Source organism: Pinus tabuliformis, chromosome 7 (genome assembly GCF_031772625.1).
Source record: "Pinus tabuliformis cultivar Carrire ecotype Pingquan chromosome 7, CPIR1, whole genome shotgun sequence".
Taxonomy (NCBI): Eukaryota; Viridiplantae; Streptophyta; class Pinopsida; order Pinales; family Pinaceae; genus Pinus; species Pinus tabuliformis.
The window spans coordinates 1,049,660,366-1,049,681,123 of record NC_142293.1 but is presented as its reverse complement, the minus strand read 5'-3'; the positions used below and the strand labels follow the sequence as shown (position 1 = coordinate 1,049,681,123).

General features: G+C 40.0%; 1 protein-coding gene across 2 annotated transcripts in view; it reads right to left on the bottom strand.

Annotated features, from left to right (window-relative positions):
* Nucleotides 1-20,758, bottom strand: part of LOC149251271 (rho GTPase-activating protein 7-like) — a 351,010-nt gene that overhangs the window by 179,933 nt on the left and 150,319 nt on the right. The window lies entirely within an intron of this gene.

Genomic DNA, 20,758 nt, shown 5'->3' with positions numbered 1-20,758 from the left:
TTTGGAAAATGTGAAATTTACAAGCACATAGTCATACTAGAGTCATACGACACATCTAGCAGAAATTGGACAATGAACAAGTCATACTAGAGTCCAGAGTCCAGAATCCAGATTAATCAAATTAAGCGGATCCATGTCATCCCCATCTTATCTTTTTCTGCTAGAGTGCTTACTGAGCTAGAGCCTGGATGACCAGAAGTGATGATCTAGCAATCCATCTGCATTATCCTAGGAAACTCCCAAATGAAGGCCACTTACGAGCCTTCACAATCCCAAATTCTGGTGAGTCTAGCTCAATACCCTAGTTATTGTCAACATAAGCAAAGATTTGAGTGATATAGCACCAAATCTTGTTCATGTTTTCACGTAAAGAGAATGCACTTAAAAGACTGGATAAAGCCAACTTGCACAAAATGAGCAAACAGCTATGATTACTGAAAGGAGTACAAGATTCAAAAACGACACTCTCAAACTTTTAGAAAGCGAAGAAAATGGAATTGTGATTAATAGTGTGTGTGAGTGTTTTTCCAGATATAGTAAGACAAGATAATTTTATTAATATACATGACTCATGAGTGATGAAAATTAGGCATGGACTAGAAATACAAGTCAGAACAGTAGTGTAGGAGCTCTACATATACGGTTACAGAAAGGGCTACGAGGTTCTGGAAGGGATAAAGTCTTAGAAAGCAGAGAAAATGGTTACAGAAAGGAGTACGATCCATCGTTAGTAATAGTGATAGGACAATGAGTGAACAGCTACGGTTATTGACAGGATCATGAGTCAACAGCTACCGTCACTGATTGGACTACGAGCTTCAGAAAATGCCACTTTAAAAGTTTTAGGAAGCAGAGAAAATGGAACAGTGCATAATTATATATATATATATATATATATATTATAATGTTAGATAAGAGCTCTTCTTCCTTGGACATAAGGAAACAAGTCAACAGCCTAAGAGCCAAAGGCATCTGACAAGACTGGATTGGAGTACAAACTTCAGAAAATGCCACTTTAAAAGTTTTAGGAAGCAGAGAAAATGGAACTGTGCATAATTTTATATATATATATAATATTAGATAAGAGTTCTTATTCCTTGGACATAAGGAAACAAGTCAACGGCCCAAGACCCAAAGGCATCTGACAAGAGTGGAAGTCTGCCCCTTTACAGATCACCAGCGGGTTGTTACAGGTGGCCAGGTTTTGTATGGACTATGCATACAATGAAGCAGCTTCACATCAGGGTCTTGAAATTGCATTAATAAAGGCTAGGCCAGTATCCGTTAGTAAAGTAGGCATTTTCCTTCCTCAAAAAACAAAATGGACAATTTTACAATATCCATGGATGACCGAAAATAGACCAATAAGACTAGAGATACAACTCAAAGTAGCAGTGTGGGAGTGCTCGAGCACTCAGAGCCAAAAGAAAAGAAAAATAACTGAAAATAAAAGCAATGAGTAAATCAAGAATTTTAATAAACAGAGAAGCACTACCCAACACTAGAGATAGAAGTGGATGCAGAAGCAGAAGAGGAGTTGTCTTCTTCAATAACTATGAATGTACCAATGCGAAGTCTCACAACTATCCTCAGGAGAGTGGCCAGGACTGAGAGAACCCCACTAGGTAATCTCGGGAGGAGCCCAGAAGAAGTCAGACAAAGCTCTCCTAGCAAATGAGGCCAAAAAGAAATATCTAGTATTGGACATCTCACTGCTTGATCTGGGCTCAGAGACATCCCGATACTAGAAGTGAGTAACTCTCTAATGCCCTATCCTCTGCATCCATGGCTGGTTGCAAACATCCAATAAAATAAAGAAGACAACTTTTATGCTTATTTTATATAAATATATTTCCTGATTATCAACTAAATTCCAATAAATAAAGGCAATATGTGTGTGTGAGAGACAGAAAGGGAGAAAGAGATTTTGAATACTGGTCGAAAACCCTGTTAACACAGTCCTCATTTGTTGCTACAAAACCTATCCACCATAAAACACACAAAAAACAGGAAGGAAACAAAAGGCTATGGTGTTTTTATGCTTTAAAATAAATGTATTTAAAACTTCAATGAAATATTGGTGTCTGTTTAGGCTTTTGCACCACTTTTTCTTTCAGTTTATCTTGGTGGGACATGTTACCACGAGAATCGGTAACCCCATAGGTGGAAATTTTTCTCCTACATTTGACAGCCAACCAGGCAGCTAGACAATCAGCAGCCCCTGCCAGCCAACATTAGACGATGATATGGCATGTGCCTCCACAATTTGCATTAGTCATGTGCCATTCACCATCTGACATTGACAATTGGATCAAGTTGGGCTGCTATTCAAAAGGTACTTCGATCATTTTGCAATCGAGTGCTTGTTTGTTTGGGGCATTTAGTATGGATAAAGAGGTGATCTAGTAGATTGACAGTCCTTGACCTTAGTCTAGTGGGGCCTCCCTTTAGACCCTTTGGGTTATAGGAGGGGCACTACTTGGAAAGCCATGATTGAAATAGCATGTTCCATTCCCCATATTCCAAACCCTAATATCTCACCTCCATTCTTCAAGTACATCTTGTCATTGGTTCTTGGGTATCCGGCACTCATGTTCACATACTTTGAGTAAGGCCTAAAAACAATGCCCGAGGAGGTTGACGCAGCTAAAAGAAAAGAAAAAGCATCATGGCACAACAAAACAAAAGAAAGAAATCAAAACGTAAAAGATGGTCAGGGCATAAATATTAGCACATGGGAAAAAGCCTAGCATGAACACTACCTCCCCCATATGGCCATCACCCGGTTCTCGAGCACATGATGCTTCGTTACATCAAAAAGGAACCCTTGCATGTCCCAACCCCAATGAGCAATGAACTGAATTATCTTAAAGGGGTGTAATAAAACTACTACATTATACAAAGAAACCTTTACCCCGTGAGCTATAAGAAGTAATACAAGGAATAATCAAGAAGAAGCAAAAGGCACACAAGACGGGAGGAAAAATTAGGCCAAGCTGGTAACTCATGCATCCATGAACGCTCCCTCCTCACATCTATACACTTAGGATGTGGAAACCCCCATCAGTTGGTCCCTTTGACCATGGCACTTGACCATGAAGCCTTCTCCCCTCCATTACCATAATATAACACACTAACACCTATCAATTGAAGGGTGGACTAGAGAAATGTCACTTCCCCTTCGGAGTTCGAAGCACCTAATAGGATTGACCATTGGCCACCCCTACCGAGGGAAAAACACATTTGCGAGGACTTGGTTATGATTATGGAAGGGGATCTTCGCTTTAAGTATTAATATGCCCTTAGCATTCAAGTTTGGTTTACTTAAATGCATTATTGATCTTAGTATCTAATGGATGGTTTCTTTCACTAGAATGAATGTTGTTTCCGTCAGTTGGTTCACTGCAACCTAGGCTTTGGGCACACACTCCACAGGTACCCAAGCCCTTCAGAGAAGTACATGGCCTAATCAGATTCAGTGTTGGGAGACTGTGTAAGAATTCCTTGAATGTAATGAACTAGATATTTATCTTCTAACTATTAGCAGTTATTTGCCTTCTAAATTATTATTTGGCAAATAATGATACATTCACTATTGCATTCTTCACAATAAGAGAACATTGTGGAATATAAAATACGGAACTGAGAAAATATGCACACACAAAAATATAACATCGTTATTTTTGGACAATTGTCCCTAGAAAAACCCTTAAGGGAAAACCAGTGCAACAAATTAGGCTTTTATTATTATCTTCAACAATTCAAGAGTACAATGATATGCTTGCCAATCTAGCAATCTTCTACTGGCCAAATAACCCTGAAGACACCCTTGTCTCCCTCTGCAAGTGATCTAGCCTCTCCTAGTCACTCGCACCCTTGTCCAGAATTCGCACTTCCTGTTGGAATGCGCAGATTTCGCTGTAGAGAAATCGTATAGCCCTGGAATCACCTCCAGGCAAGTCATCTAGCCTCCCTCTGCCTCTACAACCCACTCACTCTGCTTCTGAGACACTGATCTAACAATTGGAAACCGAAACATGGCTCCAACAACTCATATTGCTATATTCGACCTCCTCTAAAGATGAATTCGACCTCCTCTTTCCTATCTCTCAGGCACAACAAAATGTTGAGTTATATTCCTACAAAATCCTCCCAAATATCTGTTGATCCCTCACTCTGATGCTTTCCCTCGCTTCAACTACACCCTTGCTGAATACCTGCAACTGGCTAGTCAAACTGCTCAACTCATTAACTAGATCTTCTCCAATCCCTTCGACCCACTCTTATAAACTCTCGTTAGGGTCTCAACGGCCATGATTACATCTCAACCTATGGCTAAGATCAATTTGACTTTATCAATAGAATCCTTGACAGAAAAATCTAACTCCGTTAATTAATTCCCTTTAATTAACCAATTTTCCTAAGTTAGACTTAGGAACTTGTTTATTATGACTAATTAAGTCAATTAAGGCGTCTCCAAGTCTTTTCTCGCGAAACCTTTTCTAGGTTTTGGAGATCTCGTGTTCCTTAGCCTCTTAGATACAATCTGAGGCTAGAACACATGTCCACTGCTACCATATCCAAAAACTAACAGACTAGATCCTCTGAACCGCACTAGCAGATGACACATGTTCCACAATACCTCCATGACCTAGGTTATTGGTCAACTTTGACCTAGTTTTGAGGATTCTTCATAATGACACCACTGGACCTAGTGTGCCCTCAGCCTAGCCTTGACACAACTTGATGGGCAGTAGTAGATTCTGAGCCCAGATGAGGATGGTCTCCCATTGAGAGACCAGGGAGGGCTTCATGCACTAGAGGAAGCCCTACAACTGGAGAGAAGGTGGCCTTACTTGACAATTGGAGACCCATGAAGACCACTTATGGCACCCCTAGTTGCACTTCGGACCCCACAGGAGATAGTGAGGTGGTTACAGGGCTATCCCTCAAATGTTGGATCATTTAGGCATCTACACACATTGGGACACCTCAACACACTTTGGCACGACATTTTGAGCACTAAATAGGTGTGACGTCAGCAATTTAAGAGGTTAAGGCTCACATGAGTGAGCTGATTTTGTGTATTTTGTCATTAGCTAATGGGTTGGCTTGTAGCCCAAGGTCATTTAAGATCAAACTTGTTTTTCTGAGGCTTCATTAGGTTAAAATAGGTGAGATAAACCTCATATAGAAATAGAGGTTAACAGTTACTCATATTTCATTTCCATCATCACTTGTGATCTAATTCGGACAAGTTGAATTGTATCTTGTATCTTGTGGAGATTTGATCTATGAAGGATTTTGCTTAAGGAATTATTTTCTAGTATAGGAGATGTCATTTTAGAGCAATAAATGATTGATTCAAATTTCATGCATTCTATCTTGTAAGTGTGCCTTGTATTTCATAAATATTTGTATTTTGTGGCTATTGTATGGAATGGCTATTTGTCTAGGGGTTCTATGTGCTCATTATTGTTGAAAATTATATGGAATCTTCACAATAATATTGCATGCATTACCCACTATAGAATTTGCATGGAAATCCCATGAGTTGATATTTCACTTAGCTCTCCTCATTGACTTTTCTCCCTCACAAAAATGAGAGTTAGTGTTTGACACCTAGGGTTTCATATTTCCCTTATTGAAACCTAGGGTTTCACATTTCCCTTACCCCTTGCTAGGGTTTAGTTAATTATCCCATAGACTCCACCACCCAAGGTCAAGGCACTGGCCTTGGTCACATTAATGATTACACTCAAGTTTAACTTAAAAACTCATTTTTCTTTCCTGAATCCTAATTTCATCCTCTCAATGAAAGTTGCTAGCTAGGATTTGGGTATTAATTTCAACTAGGGTTGACCACGTTGCCTGGTAGGGGCATGCAACACTTGTTTCCAAGGCATTTTCCTCAAAATCAACCTATTCCTATGGCTAATTTCTCAATTTTAGGGCCAATGTCCTTTACCCTATGTAAACTTTTAATCCGAGTGGATATTGGTGGCCCCCCACCTATTCCACTTGGACCCCAACATTGATTCCTTTCAGCTTCCTTAAGTCTAGCACAGCTTTCTATTTATGGTAGTTTTCAAGTCCTAAACTTTCGAAGTCATTTTGAAGTCCTAAAAGACATTTTCTAGGAAATTTGAGAGGCTGGAAAAGTACCATTATTTGTTTCACAAATTATTTCTTTCGCCTCCTCGTGGAGATCTTCAAAATGAGATATTATGATAGCCAAACGGAAATCGTATGCCAAAGTTATGACCCTTGAGAAGTTGGCGCTTCATCTCCTAGGGTTAGGGTTTCACATTTCTTCTTTATGATAAAAAGGCCTTTGAGCCACATTGTAACACAATTCAAAAATCATGTAGTCGTCACATCTCTTCTCAGAGATAAGCTACCATCGCTCGAGCTACTTTGTTCCATTCTGCACGTAAACAGTTTTCATTACTTGTTATTAATTAATTGAAGTTTTGTTCTTTCATGGTATCTTTGTGTTCTGTTTAAATATGTATTTCAATTTCATTCCTCATAAATTTGGATCAATGGTATCAAAGAGGTCTACTCTTTCTTTGTTTTTTTGTGCATGTCCCCAATGAGGTCGGGGTATAAGGAGTTGGGACCAGAACTAGTTGAGCCCTTGCAATATTGTCTTTGTCGGCACAAACAGCCTCCCATGGCGGAAGAAAAGAAAGACAAGGGAGCAGGAGATCTTATCAAATTAATGCTCGAAGAAGCCCTCAAGCGGCAAAAGAACGACATGATGGACAACTTTGCCCAAATCCTTCGACGGATGCCACCAAGCGACGCATCTACATCCAACAGTCACTTCGGAGGCGCCGCCCCCTTCAAGGTACAAGTTAACTTCGATATCCCTATATTCGAAGGTCAAGTAGAAGTAGATGTTGTATATAAATGGTTACGTCTATTGGAAGGTTACTTTTTGGTCCATAGTTTCTCCGATAGGGAAAAGATTACATTTGCACTGGTTAAAGTCACCCCCATGTCAAGGACAAGTGGGAAACTTACTGTGAGAATGTTGAAGAAAGTGTAACTAGGTTCGGTCTTCATAAAGACATGATCTTTATATTTAATGTAATAAACGGAAATAAACTATTTTTTTAATCTTGCTACATGGGTTTCATGAGCAAGAAGTGTAACTAGGTCAAAGACTTCTTCTTCATGTCTTTAGGATTTTGTTTATATGCCAAAGAGTCATGTCATGAGCCTATGTGCAATGTACTCTAGCCTACAAGATATGTAGCAGCCCTCCAAAGACCAAGCATAATCCTCCAATAAGTCTGCAAGCGAAAACAAGGAAGAATATTGCATGTCAGCTCCAAATAAATGATTTAAATATATAAATATGCCATGTCGGTTGGAAGCAATAGCCACGTCGGTTCATAAGGTAATGTTGGCTCAAATTATATGTGCACAACCACTATAAATACCCTGTTGGGGTATCCGCAAATGGGCAAGACAGAACTCGTAATTAGCTCTACATTTCACATAGGAGAAGAGCTGCAGTAGGGTTAAGAAGTCGCAAATCAGTGGGTTAAGGAGCCGCAAATCAGGAGGATCATATCTCAAAGATCCACAATCAAGAAAGGAGAAATCTCACAAGAAGAAACAGACCTACACCTAGGGTATGACTGCACCTCGTTTGGGGTATAGCTGCAATCATGATCTCGGCTAAACAAAGCAGGATGACATCGTATCATGAACGTTGCAGTGATTGAAGGTCTATACTCGGCATTACAGTTATAGACCAATCTCGGCATAACAAGGAACAGTCTTGGCATTAGATCTCAGCGGTTCTCCTGTAGCAATCTAGACACGTTGAACAGCAATGATAGATCTCTCTCTTGGCTTAATGAAGCCCATGTCAAACGTTAACTTAATCTCATATATATATTTATGGTACAATCTTGTCACAACCTGAAGATGAAATAAGATTTTGTCGATGATAGATTCTCGACATACTTGTGATGGGAGACATAGAGTCTTACTAGCTATCACATTATTCAGATATAACATAATGTAGCCCTGATGTGCTACGAAGAGTAGTAACAAATATCATAGTTGAGGCCCTGATAGCACTGTGATCATAATAGCCATGAATCATGATCTCGTATTTCTGTGATCTCATGGTGATCATCTCAGTGCAGCAAGGTGCAGGAGAGATGTGACAGCAATGATCTCAGTGCAGCAAGGTGCAGGAGAGATGTGACAACGATGATCTCAGTGACATTATTGTAGACTTTAATAACAATGATGATGCTGGTGAAGAAGCAACTGGATCATTTCAGTAAAGGAGTAGCATTAGTAAAACTATGATGACTTCAATGATGGTGATGATCTCAGCAACAAAAAAGAAGAGGATTGATGTCTTGGTCTTGGAGAAGCAGAGTGTGTCAAGGGTCATGGTCTTCGTATTCGTCAATGGAATCTCTATAAGAAGAATTTACGCATGGGTTTTCCTCTCCAAGAGGGAGAGTTTTTGGCCCAGGCAGAGAGCCAAACATTTGTGTTCTTGTCTCTTTTGTTTTGGTAGCAGTTTGATGAAGTAAACACACATACTAATAATGAATAGAATACTAAACTAAGATAAATTGTATAAATGCTTCACAAATTGTTATCATGTATAAGAAGAATCACCTTAATATGCATGCCCTAAGATTCTTCAATAGAGAAAAGGGTCGAGGAACCCTCTCTGTTTATAGTCCCACCCTCTTGGAACTCTTTCTCAGATGTTGTCAAGGAACAGTAGTACCCTGTTGGGAGCTATGAAGACAAGTACATACAATGGACCAGACTATGGCAACAAAGGGACCAAGTTATGCATGAGATCACAAATATTTTTCATACTCTACGCACAAAGTTGGGTATCAAAGACTCTGAGTGACATCTGGTGCCCAAGTACCGCGATTGTCGACACAAATACATTCAAGAAGAAATGGAGTTCCTGGACATCTCTTCGCTTGGTGCAGCATACAGATATGTTGCCAAGATTGAACAAAAATTTAAACAAAAAGAAGCGAGACTTTGGATCTGCGAATCCAAAGAAGGGCAAGAGCACTTCCAAACCGCAAAACAAAGGACAGAGCCAATATGGAACTACCGAGGACAACCTATCGAAGCCACAAGCAAAGAATAGCACCAGGAAAACAAAGAAGGACACGGGAAAGTTGTGTGAGTTCCACAAGAGCCCCACCCACAACACAAATGAATGTCGCACCAAGCAATCATTGGTGATCGAGCTAAAAGCTTCAAAGTCCAAGGCATGTTCTAATTTTGAGCCAACACCCGACAAGGCGAAGCAAATTATTGATGCAAAACTCAACGCCACCATTGCCACCACCAAGGTCTAAAACACTGAGGTCGAAGATCCAAAAGAGGGGAAGCATCTCTTCCACTCACAGATGTGGGAGAAGGGTTCTCACTACTGCAGTTCATTGTTGACATTGGGAGCCAAAGCAAAGGCCGTTAAGCAGTTGGGCCTATCGACCACACCACACCCAAAACCATATACCATCGGACAGCTCCACCTAGGACAAGATCTCTGCGTCAGCAAGCAATGTCGCCTTCCCCACAATGCACTCCCTTAAAAAAGTTTCACTCCCTAGTTTTTTGAGAGCAAACAAGGGCGTGGTTGAGGAGCGTTCGCTCCCTAACCGCTTTTGTTCGCTCCCAGAGCGAATTTTTTTAGGTGAGGGCAGTCGGGGAACGATCGCTCCCAGACAGCTGCCGCCTAAAAAAATCGCTCCTCGTGGGCGATAAAGAAGCGGTCGCATGGGGGGTTTTTGGAGGGGGGGAGGGACAAAAAAAATAAAAAGCCCTCCTCCCCTCCCACAATTCACCATTTGAATATGAGAGAGCAAGGAGAGGGCTTTTGGAATTGGAGCTTGAGTTGACGATGAAGATTAAAAGGGTTGCTTAGGAGCTTTAGGATCTTTAGGAGCTTGGAAGCGAGATTGGAGCTTGGGATTGAAGGCCAAAGAGGTAGGATATAGACTCTAATTTGGAATTTGTGTTTTTCATATGTTCATTGTTAAATGAAAATGTTATCTTCTCTCTTTCAAGTTTACCATTCCCATTCCTCCATTTTATTGCATGAAAGAAATTATAACTCCACCAAAGTTCAACGAATCAAAACTTCAAACATCATGGCTATATGGCTTGGCATTCTCTTGATGTTGGTTCATTTGTTTGTTATTATGGTGTTGGAGACTAGAAGGAGGAAGGTTGATGAAGAGGATGAAGAAGTGGGTAGTGATGGATTTGAAAACCTTGGAGAGGAGGAGGCACAGTTCTTGCATAATCTTGGGAAAATTAAGTGTTTCTATGTGATTAAAGTGAAATGGTTGCACTCATGATATATATATATATATATATATATATATATATATATATATATATATATATATATATATATATTGGCTTACAACTTAGTATATTTAATTAGGTGCATCAGGCCATTGGACCTCTACAACTGAGCCAATCATGTGTGCATAAACCTCATAATAATAGTAAGCATGTATGGTGTTATTATTGCAAGAACCATGCCTTATATTCATGGCATTATGCTTATGGATGGTTGAGTGACTATGATGGATTAAGTGACTAATTTGGAAATGGCCTAGAGAGATCCAAGCACAAAAGAGATGGATGAATCTCTATCATTAATTAGACAACAACCCTCGGTGTTCCATTATTAAGAGGGATCAATCCATGTGCAATGTTGATCTCTGTGCAGATTCTAAGTAGTGGTTTGATTTTGCTGTTCACTTTTGAGCTTGAATCAAACTCCTGAAAGTAATGGATGGGAAAAATATCTATTGTTAATGGCCTTCATATTTAATTATTTCATATTTTGCTTACATGGTTGAAAAATCTCAGGAGGAATAGTTATGTTGATATAGTAAATCGTAAGAATGGGTTGAGGGCTTCAAAGCTTAGGAGAAATAGGTTGTATGACCAGGATCCAAGGGCGTCCCGGGCCATAAACAAGTATATATAAATATACGTATCACATGCATGAAGAGCGACAGAATTCAAGTCCTAAAACAAAGCCTCAATTATATTTGTAAACATATATGTGAGCGCCAAGTATTAGGCAGAACCCATATGGCCAGGCGCTACGACCAAAGACCTCGAGTTGTGGCAATATAAGTCTATGGCAGAGATTGAATGTTAAATCAACAATCTGGATCCAATAGCGGACCCCCTGCCATGTCAACAAGGGGAAGGGGGATCTGCATTTTAATTGCATCCATTGAATATACGAGCGCATTTGGGTCATTGATCGAGCACAATGGAACCATGATGGGAGACCATGATAACGGAACCCCCCTTGCAAAGTCAGCAAGGGGAAGGGAGGTTCGCAACTGAATCTGTGTTGTTGAGATGCTCGAGTTCGCAAGACCATTCAAAGACCCCAAGCCCCGGACCCCGGAAGTTTTGTTTAACGCTTTTAAAATTTATGGTCGGGGAGAAAGCATCGTGAAGGCCAAAAAGGCCACGAACGACAAAATGGCTAAGTCCACAGTAAAGTGTTCAAGACACCAAAATCCTTATAACAAGAAAAGTCTCTTTTGCAATAGGTCAATCCCCTAGTGGGAACTAATGTCCCCAGAATTGTACACAGAATTGTCACAATTCTTAGGGAAGGGGTTGTCACTCTGCTCCCTACTCTCTCTGTTTAAGTTGTCTCCTAACTATAGACTAATATGGGTAGTCCCTATGAATGAGATGATGAACAACTTGTTGGGAACCAACAAGTCAAGGAGACACAACTGAATGGCCTAGCAACTTGGATAAGATTTAACCGACAAGTATGATTATTAAGAACCACTTAATTAGATTCTTTAAAATTACAAGTTAGAGACCAATGCCTTTAGAATTAGTCACTTGCACAATATGAATTAATGTTCCAAGTTACTGGATGAAAAATCACTGCAATATGCAAGTTCTATCATATATGAAGTGCAGGATGTAGAGCTATGTGAAATGTAAACTCTTGGTTACTTTTAGTTATATGCCTAATCTAAGTGATTCCTTCTCAATTCTTTTGAAGCTAGTCTCGAATGCAAGTTGTAGAGGAAATTCCAAGAGAAGGAAGCTAAGGCCTAATTAACGACACCTCCTGTGGATTTCTGTAGGAATTTACAGGGTAAGTTCCTCAGAAAGAACACCAAAAGGACACCGCTCACAACCAGATCACAGATCAATACACCAGTATTTTTGACGTGGTTAAAACCCTCAAAGAGGGAAACAGTCCACGGCCTGCGCCAACGTGGCTACTACAGGCAATTTATTAATCAAAGAATGAAAATTTACATAAGCTTCTCTCATGCACGGATTACCCGAACAATGACCCTCCATGCGCTTTAAATAGAACTCATGGACCAATCGGGTGTCAAGCCACGGATCAAGTGTCGGTAATACCGAGGAGAGAATGAACCGTCGGATCACTACATATCGTGACCGTCGGATTGTAAGTTACAAAATGTACAACGGTAAAGAAACACACTTTACCTAACTCTATACCTAACTCTAAACTAGACCAAGTTGTACTTAACTATTTCCTATGTGTCGGAATATCCTAACATCCCCCCTTAAGAACAACTTGGGATAGGATTGAAGGATTTACAAATATGACACAATAGGAGAAGGAAGGAGGCACTAGAGCCTATCCCCCCTTAGTGACAACTCCCTGAACTCCAAGCATATATCGAAGTTTAGTGAACTTCGCCTCTGTGAGAGCCTTTGTGAAGATGTCTGCAACCTGATCATCTGTTGGACAATATTGCACTTCAAGAACATGGTCATGAATGAGCTTTCTGATGAAGTGCATGTGTAGTTCAATGTGTTTGTTGCGCTGATGCTGGACTGGATCTTTGCATAGCTGAATGGCACTTTGATTATCACACCAAAGTGTGGTTGGATGCCGCTGCTCAAAACCAAACTCTGATAGGATCTGACGAAGCCACAAGGCTTCCTTACTAGCTTCCACGGCACCACGATACTCTGCTTCTGCTGACGAAAGAGAAATGGCAGCCTGTTTCTTACAAGCCCATGTAATAGGTCATGAACCAAGAGTGAAGACATAACCGGCAGTAGACTTCCGATCATCAGGGTCACCAGCCCAATCAGAATCAGTGAAACCAACTAATAGAGGAGCTGTTTTGGCACTGTAATGAATCCCAAACTGTACTGTACCTCGAACATAACGAAGTATTCTTTTGGCTGCTTTCCAATGACTTTCACGGGGGTTTTGCATAAAACGAGCAACAAGGCCAACAGCAAAGGAAAGGTCAGGACGAGTATGGGTTAAATACAAGAGTTTTCCTACAAGTTGACGGTATAAGGTAGCATCAACTTCAGGAGAAGTACAAGAGACTGAAAGTTTGACTCCAGACTGAAAGGGAGAAGGGGCTGGCTTACAGTCTTCCATGTGAAAATGACGAAGAATATCACAAGCATACTTGGACTGGGAAAGGAAAATACCCTCCTTGGATTGCAAGACTTGAAGACCGAGAAAATAGTGTAAGTGTCCTAAGTCTGTCATTTCAAATTTCTTTTTAAGGCTGGACTTCACATGGTTTATAAGGTTGGGATCACTACCAGTAAGAATAAGATCATCAACATAAAGAACAAGGATGATAAGAGAGTTGCCCACTTTCTTGGTGTAGACAGTATTGTCAGAATAACACCTAGAAAAGCCAGATTCTAAAAGAAAGCTATCCATTTTGGCATACCAAGCCCGAGGAGCTTGCTTGAGACCATAAAGGGATTTCTTAAGTCGACAAACAAGGCTGGAGTCTGTTTGTATGAAGCCAATGGGTTGTTCCATATAGATTTCTTCCTACAAGTCCCCATGCAAGAAGGCAGATTTAACATCCATCTGATGGACTTCCCATTTTAAAGAGGCAGCAAGGGAAAGAACAAGGCGGATAGAGTTCATTTTGGCAACAGGGGAGAAGGTTTCAGTGTAGTCAATGCCTTCAACCTGTGAAAAGCCCTTAGCAACAAGACGAGCTTTATGTTTATCAACTTTCCCATCTGGTCCATACTTGGTTCTGTAAACCCATTTACATCTAACAAGTTTGCGTCCCTTTGGTAGAGGAACAAGATCCCATGTATCATTTGTCAACAATGAATGATATTCTTCATTCATAGCTGCTTCCCAATGTGGATGGCCTGAAGCTTCTGCAAAAGTGTCAGGATCATGATTTACTGGAGCTTGAGCCAGTAAAGAAGAGGCTCTTTCAAACTGAGAACGTGTACGTCGCTGATCTGTAGGATCACCGACAAGATCACCTGCTGCATCCCGAGTAGCACGGACCCATCTTGGAAGTTGAGGATCCTGAGAAGGTGGGGGAGGATTGTCATCCTCACTTTCATCATCTGAAGAAGAAATGTTTTCAAAAGTAGAAGAGATAGGAAGAGGTGGCACATCCGCCGGACTAGGCTCGCAGGCCGATTTATTTTCATCAAATTTTACATCTCTTCTAATGATAACATTTTTGGACTTAAATGGAATAAGTCTATAACCTTTTACATCTTCAGAATATCCAACAAAAGTACATTTCTCACTCTTAGGTTCTAAAGCTTTATGCTTTTCATCTGGAATATGGGCCCATGCTTCACTTCCAAAAACACGAAAGTGACTGACATCTGGTTTAATAGAACTCCAAGCTTCTTCTGGAGTGATATTCTTTAGAACCTTAGTAGGAGTGCGATTGATTATATAATTTGCACAATTAATTGCTTCGGCCCAAAAACTAAGACTGAGTCCTTTAGATTGCAACATACAATTAGCCATTTCCTTTAAGGTGCGATTTTTCCTTTCAGCTACACCATTTTGTTGTGGAGTGTATGGAACAGTATGTTGCATTTGAATTCCATTTTCGGTGCAAAAGTTGATGAATGTGTTTTTAACATATTCTCCACCATTATCAGTTCTGAGCTTAAGAATTTGATGTCCAGATTGTTTTTCAACAAAGGCTTTGAAGGCCAAAAATGTGTTAAATACTTCGCTCTTGAGTTTTAAGAAGTATACCCAAGTGCGTCTGGAGAAATCATCAATGAAAGTTAAGAAATACTTGCAACCAGAGAATGAAGCAACAGGAAGTGGACCACATAAATCACTGTGCACAAGCTGTAAAGGGGCTGAGGCGTGCCAAGAGGCACGTTTTTCAAAACTGTCCCGATGATGTTTTCCGAGTACACATCCGGAACAAACACCATCTCTGCAAGATACCATAGGAAGACCTGTCACCATATTTTCTTTACATAGATGCTGAAGGGAGCGATAGTTTAAGTGACCAAATCGCTCATGCCAAAGTTTGCTCACTTCATCATTATGAGCAACAAATACTGAGGGAAGATTTGATGACCCAAAGTTGTGAAACTTATACAACCTTGTGGAATCATCAGCAAGACCAGTAGCTAGAATCTGTTTAGGATCTTTTAGATCCTTGATTACAACATCATGAGGTGAAAATTCAACAATTTTACCTTCACCTGAATGAGTTATCTGATATACAGATAGAAGGTTGCAGGATAAGGTTGGAACACATAATACATCATTAAACTGACCATTGTCTAGATGAACAGTTCCAGTCCCTACAACATTAAGAGATCTATCATCACCAACATATATATTTTTGGTGTTACAATCATTTAAAGAAGAAAACATGGCTTGGTTTTTGGCCATGTGATAAGAGGCTCCAGAGTCAATGAGCCACTCATGAGAATGAGAAGAAGAAGATACATTTAATGCATAACCAGACTGAGATGATTGACAACGACATGCAGAAAGTGCCATTCCTGAAGATGAAGTTGAAGTTGAAGAATGCTCCACATGGATGTTATGTTTCTTCATTGCGGCTTCCAAGGCTTCCATCTTCTTAAAGCATTTAGATTCTAAGTGGCCATCTAGATTACAAAAGTTACAATGTCTATCAGTCTTCTTCCATTTGTTTTTATTGGTCCTATCATTGTGCTGAAATGATCTTTCATTTTGAGGCTGAGTTTGCTTAGGACCATTCTTTTGAGGATATGACTTCTTAGGATTCTTTGAATTTGGTTGCTGCTGGGCGGCTAACGCTTTCGTGGAAGAGTTTCCAAGATTAAGAAGACCAAGGTGTAAGAGTTTTTCTTGTTCTCTTATTAAAGAATCACAAAAAGAGTCAAAGGAAGGGGCCTTGTAGTCTTTTCCTTGACAAATGAAAGCTTCCCTTGTAGAATGGAAGGTGGAAACAAATACAGAGTAGGCTGGTCCCAACTTAGTAAGGATGGAATAAATAAGGTTACTATCTTCTTGCTTAACCTTAACACCTTCCAAAAGATATCTAAGGGTCTTGAATTTGGACAAGAAATCTTCAATGCAAGAAAAATTATTAGGATCCAATGTAAGCAACTCATTTTCAAGTTGATGGGCTCTAATTTCATTTTTAATCCCAAAAACTTTAGTGAGTTTTTCCAATGCTTCATGAGGAGTCTCAAGTTCTGCAATATGGAATCTAAGATCAGGAGAAATAGACATCCCTATCAAACCACGTGCTTGATCTTGTCTATTTTCCCATTTTGCAGCTTTGTCTTCATCTTTTGGTTTCTTCTCTTGGTCTGTGGCTATTCTGTAGAGACCTTTACTTCTAAGTAAATCTTCCATGTAGGCTATCCATTGGAAGTAGTTAGTGCTGTCAAGAATGACTTGGCATGGACTTTCCATTTTTTTTTTTTTAAAAACTGAAGCTGAAGATGCTGAAAGTAAGTGTTCCAATGGATAGATCTCGAAAAATTAGGCTGTTTAAAAAAAAACGGCTCTGAAAAAGGCTTCCGGATGAAGAAGTTATGGCTTTTTGAAAAAAATTTGTTGAAGTTGCCGGCAAAGTGCGCGAATGTGCGGGAATGAAAAAAATCCGCCCCCACAAAATGGAGACTTGAACCCAAGACCTCTACTCTCTTAAAATAGCTTTGAACCAATTGATCTATACAAAAAATTTGAGAGAGAGAGAGAGAGGGGGGGGGGCCTTGGTTTGCGTGCTTGCCTTGAAAAGCTCTTTTTCCCTACAAAACACAAAACACAAAACCCAACACGAATATGCAAAGAAAAACGAACCTTGCGGCTCGAAGTTAGCTTTAGCCAAAAAACTAGATATATTAAAAAAATGAACCTTGCGGCTCAAAGTTAGCTTTAGCCGAAAAACTAAATATTTTTCTCAATGTTTTCTGATTTTCCGAGATCACACTAAGGTGCAGGGAAAAGAGCATACGCATGAGAAAAATCCTTCCTTTCTGTTTCTGATTTGCCCAGATCGCACAGAGTCGCAGGGCAAAGAGCATACACAGAAATGAAAGGTATAGATCCGGTTAAAAAAAAGGCTAAATAAACCGAAACCGAAATAAGCAGAGAGAAAATAACAGTAAACTGCAAATAAACACTGTATACCTCCCGATCTGAAAAATGACGCAGCTAGGGCTACCGGAAACCTTTTCGCGTGAAACGAAAGGGGTTCCTCACTGGAACAGATGCTCCGAACGCAACAGAGCAGTCCTCTCGGCCCGAAAGCAGTCAGAAACAGCAGATCTAGGAAACGACAGTCGGGTGCAGTTCTACCGGCTTCAGATTTGGATCACCAACGGACGCGGCCCTCAAATAGCTCTGATACCATGTAGGAATTTACAGGGTAAGTTCCTCAGAAAGAACACCAAAAGGACACCGCTCACAACCAGATCACAGATCAATACACCAGTATTTTTGACGTGGTTAAAACCCTCAAAGAGGGAAACAGTCCACGGCCTGCGCCAACGTGGCTACTACAGGCAATTTATTAATCAAAGAATGAAAATTTACATAAGCTTCTCTCATGCACGGATTACCCGAACAATGACCCTCCATGCGCTTTAAAGAGAACTCATGGACCAATCGGGTGTCAAGCCACGGATCAAGTGTCGGTAATACCGAGGAGAGAATGAACCGTCGGATCACTACATATCGTGACCGTCGGATTGTAAGTTACAAAATGTACAACGGTAAAGAAACACACTTTACCTAACTCTATACCTAACTCTAAACTAGACCAAGTTGTACTTAACTATTTCCTATGTGTCGGAATATCCTAACAAGTTCTAACCACCCGAGTGCCTCCGTTCCTACAAGTGATTGCTCACAAGAGAATTGCAAGGTCACCGTGTTAACTGTGGACGAGGGTTTAGGCTTCGCAAATTGTTTGAAGAAGGTGATCCTATCTGCTAACAACCAAGCTTATGCTCCGAGGTATGTTTTAGAAATGCACTCCTAACTTAGAATTATAATGCAAGATGTGAGTGATTGCTCCAATTAGATTATTGCCCGAACTAAGTACTTCAACAAGATAGATTATTTAGGATCCAAATGCTTATAGAGATATCTAATACAAGAGCAAGATGAAGCACTCATAGAGCAATTGAAAGACTATCTTAATGAAACAAGAGAGACAAACAAGTGAAACACAATTAGCAATTCTAATCACTTCAAAATCTTATTAGATCTTTCTTATGTTGATATCACATATGTTACTTAAGCGCTGCCAAATCAGAAATTGGCAAAATTTCTCTTGCAAATAAACAAAGTGCTCCCAAATTAGAAATCAACGAAGGAAAAATTATTTTAGAGATTACGAACAGTGATTTCAACAAAAGAATTACACATATGAGATGTTACGAATGCAGTCACTTTAAAAATGAGAAAGACACTCTAATGCAATGCTTGACAAGAGATGCAAGAGATGCAAAAGAAAGTCAAATAGTTATGATATCCTATGGAAATATGCAATTAGAACTTTAACACAGTGAGAGAAGGAGAGCTATTATAATGCAATGATGCAGTATAAATGTAGAGATGCAATAGACAAGCCAATGCAAGACCTATATGATTAATTTACCAATGAACTCCTCAAAATGCTATCACTTGAAAGTCAGACCAGCCACTAATATTGTTAGATCAGTCCTCAAACACCTCTTGTATATCAAACAAATCAATGTTTATTCAACCCCTTAAATCAAGATGAGCCTTCTAGAGAAAGACATCAACAATTATATTGATGTAGCAATTATATTAGACCTTTGCAAACTCAAATCAGATCTCTGCAATTTATCAGACTTGAAAAATGCATTAGACAGCCACGACAAATCAATTGGATTGATGAATTAAGCCCTTACAATCAATGTATGATGTCTTTTTTTTTTCCTCCGCAAAAATCGTAATTTTATTAATGAAAACAAAATTACATGTTGTAGACTTACAAAGCATTCCATCAAGCCAGTCAGGACTGGTGATCCCATAGCCAATAAATAAAATACTTTAACTTGAAGAGAAACAGGTTACCCTTTCCTCCATTTCTTCTTTTCTACTTTCCGCCATTCTCCTTGATATGGAGAGGTTGCTACAAGTGCTAGCTGATTCTCAACACCTTTTCTTGGATTTTCCTTATCTGAGTCCGAGCTTTCAGATGCATGATGACGTTTGTTACCCCCTCACTCCTTTACTTTTGGAATCCTCTCCGTCTGCATTGGTTGTTCTGGGAGTTCGAATACTTCACGATTTGATTCCTCCATTCTTGTTCTTTCATGTGGATGCTGGACTTCATTGGTAAAGGGTTCCATTTCTTCTTCATCCTCTTGGTCATCAGGCAAATGTTGAGGAAATTTCCATCCTTTGGGTTGTTTTCTCGGTTTCTTCTTCCTTCATGGCTCTTTCTTGGCATCGAGGCATGTAGATTAACGATGACCTATCTGTCGGCATATTCGTCATCTAAATGTCGTGTTCTCAAAATCGAGAAACTGTGTCCAACATTGGTTGTTGTGATTCAAGAGGATGTGATCTGGCAATCCTTTGTTGAGATCCACTTCCACACAAATTCTGGCGAAGGTGTAGATCCTTTCTTCGACTCTTCGTGTATTTGTCTTGATGGATTGCCCTAAGAGGTTCAAACTTCACAATGCCTTCCAATACTTTATGATGCCAGAAGTGTAGGGGAAGCTTATGCAACCTGACCTATGCCAGAAGTGTAGGGGAAGATTACGCAGCCTGACCTATACCGGCATTCTTGAGACTACCATTGTATTTGCATCAAATTTTGGGAACCATAGGGTAACAAAAAGTCCCGTAGATCCCCAAAACCAAGGACCTTCTCGCAGAATATATTCTCGTTCTTCTAATGATGCAAACTCTACTATGAAAAAACCTTTGGAGCAGAGGTGGATCTCACAGTTTAATGTCCAAGTTGTGAAGATCCAGTGAAAGAGATCCATCGGCTTTGGCCAGAAATTATTGAATCTGCATATAGCAGCTTGGGCTTCATATATTGAGCGCAGATCATTTGTTTATGTTAGATCTACAGTCAATGTTGGAACTTGAATCAGCTGCTCCACAATATAGGGGCTAGGAATGTTGTGTGTTTGAACAGGATTTGCGGGGGTAGCCGATTTTCCTTTAAGGATGTATTTGAATGAAGGGCCTCCATTGTTCTATCCTTGATTTAATTTTGTTCCCTTTGGAAGACTAGAGCCAAACACATCCGCTGCTCCCTTTGATTTGCTCGATCCAACGGTTCCTCCCCGCAATCTCAGATTCAAAATGATGGTAGATGACCTGGAGACATTGTATTCTTGTAAGCTCTAATCGTCCTACATTGTTTTGCCTCTACAAATCAAATTTTTTAGGCACGTCGGGAAACCCAGGTTATGAAGGATAATTTGTTTCAACTTT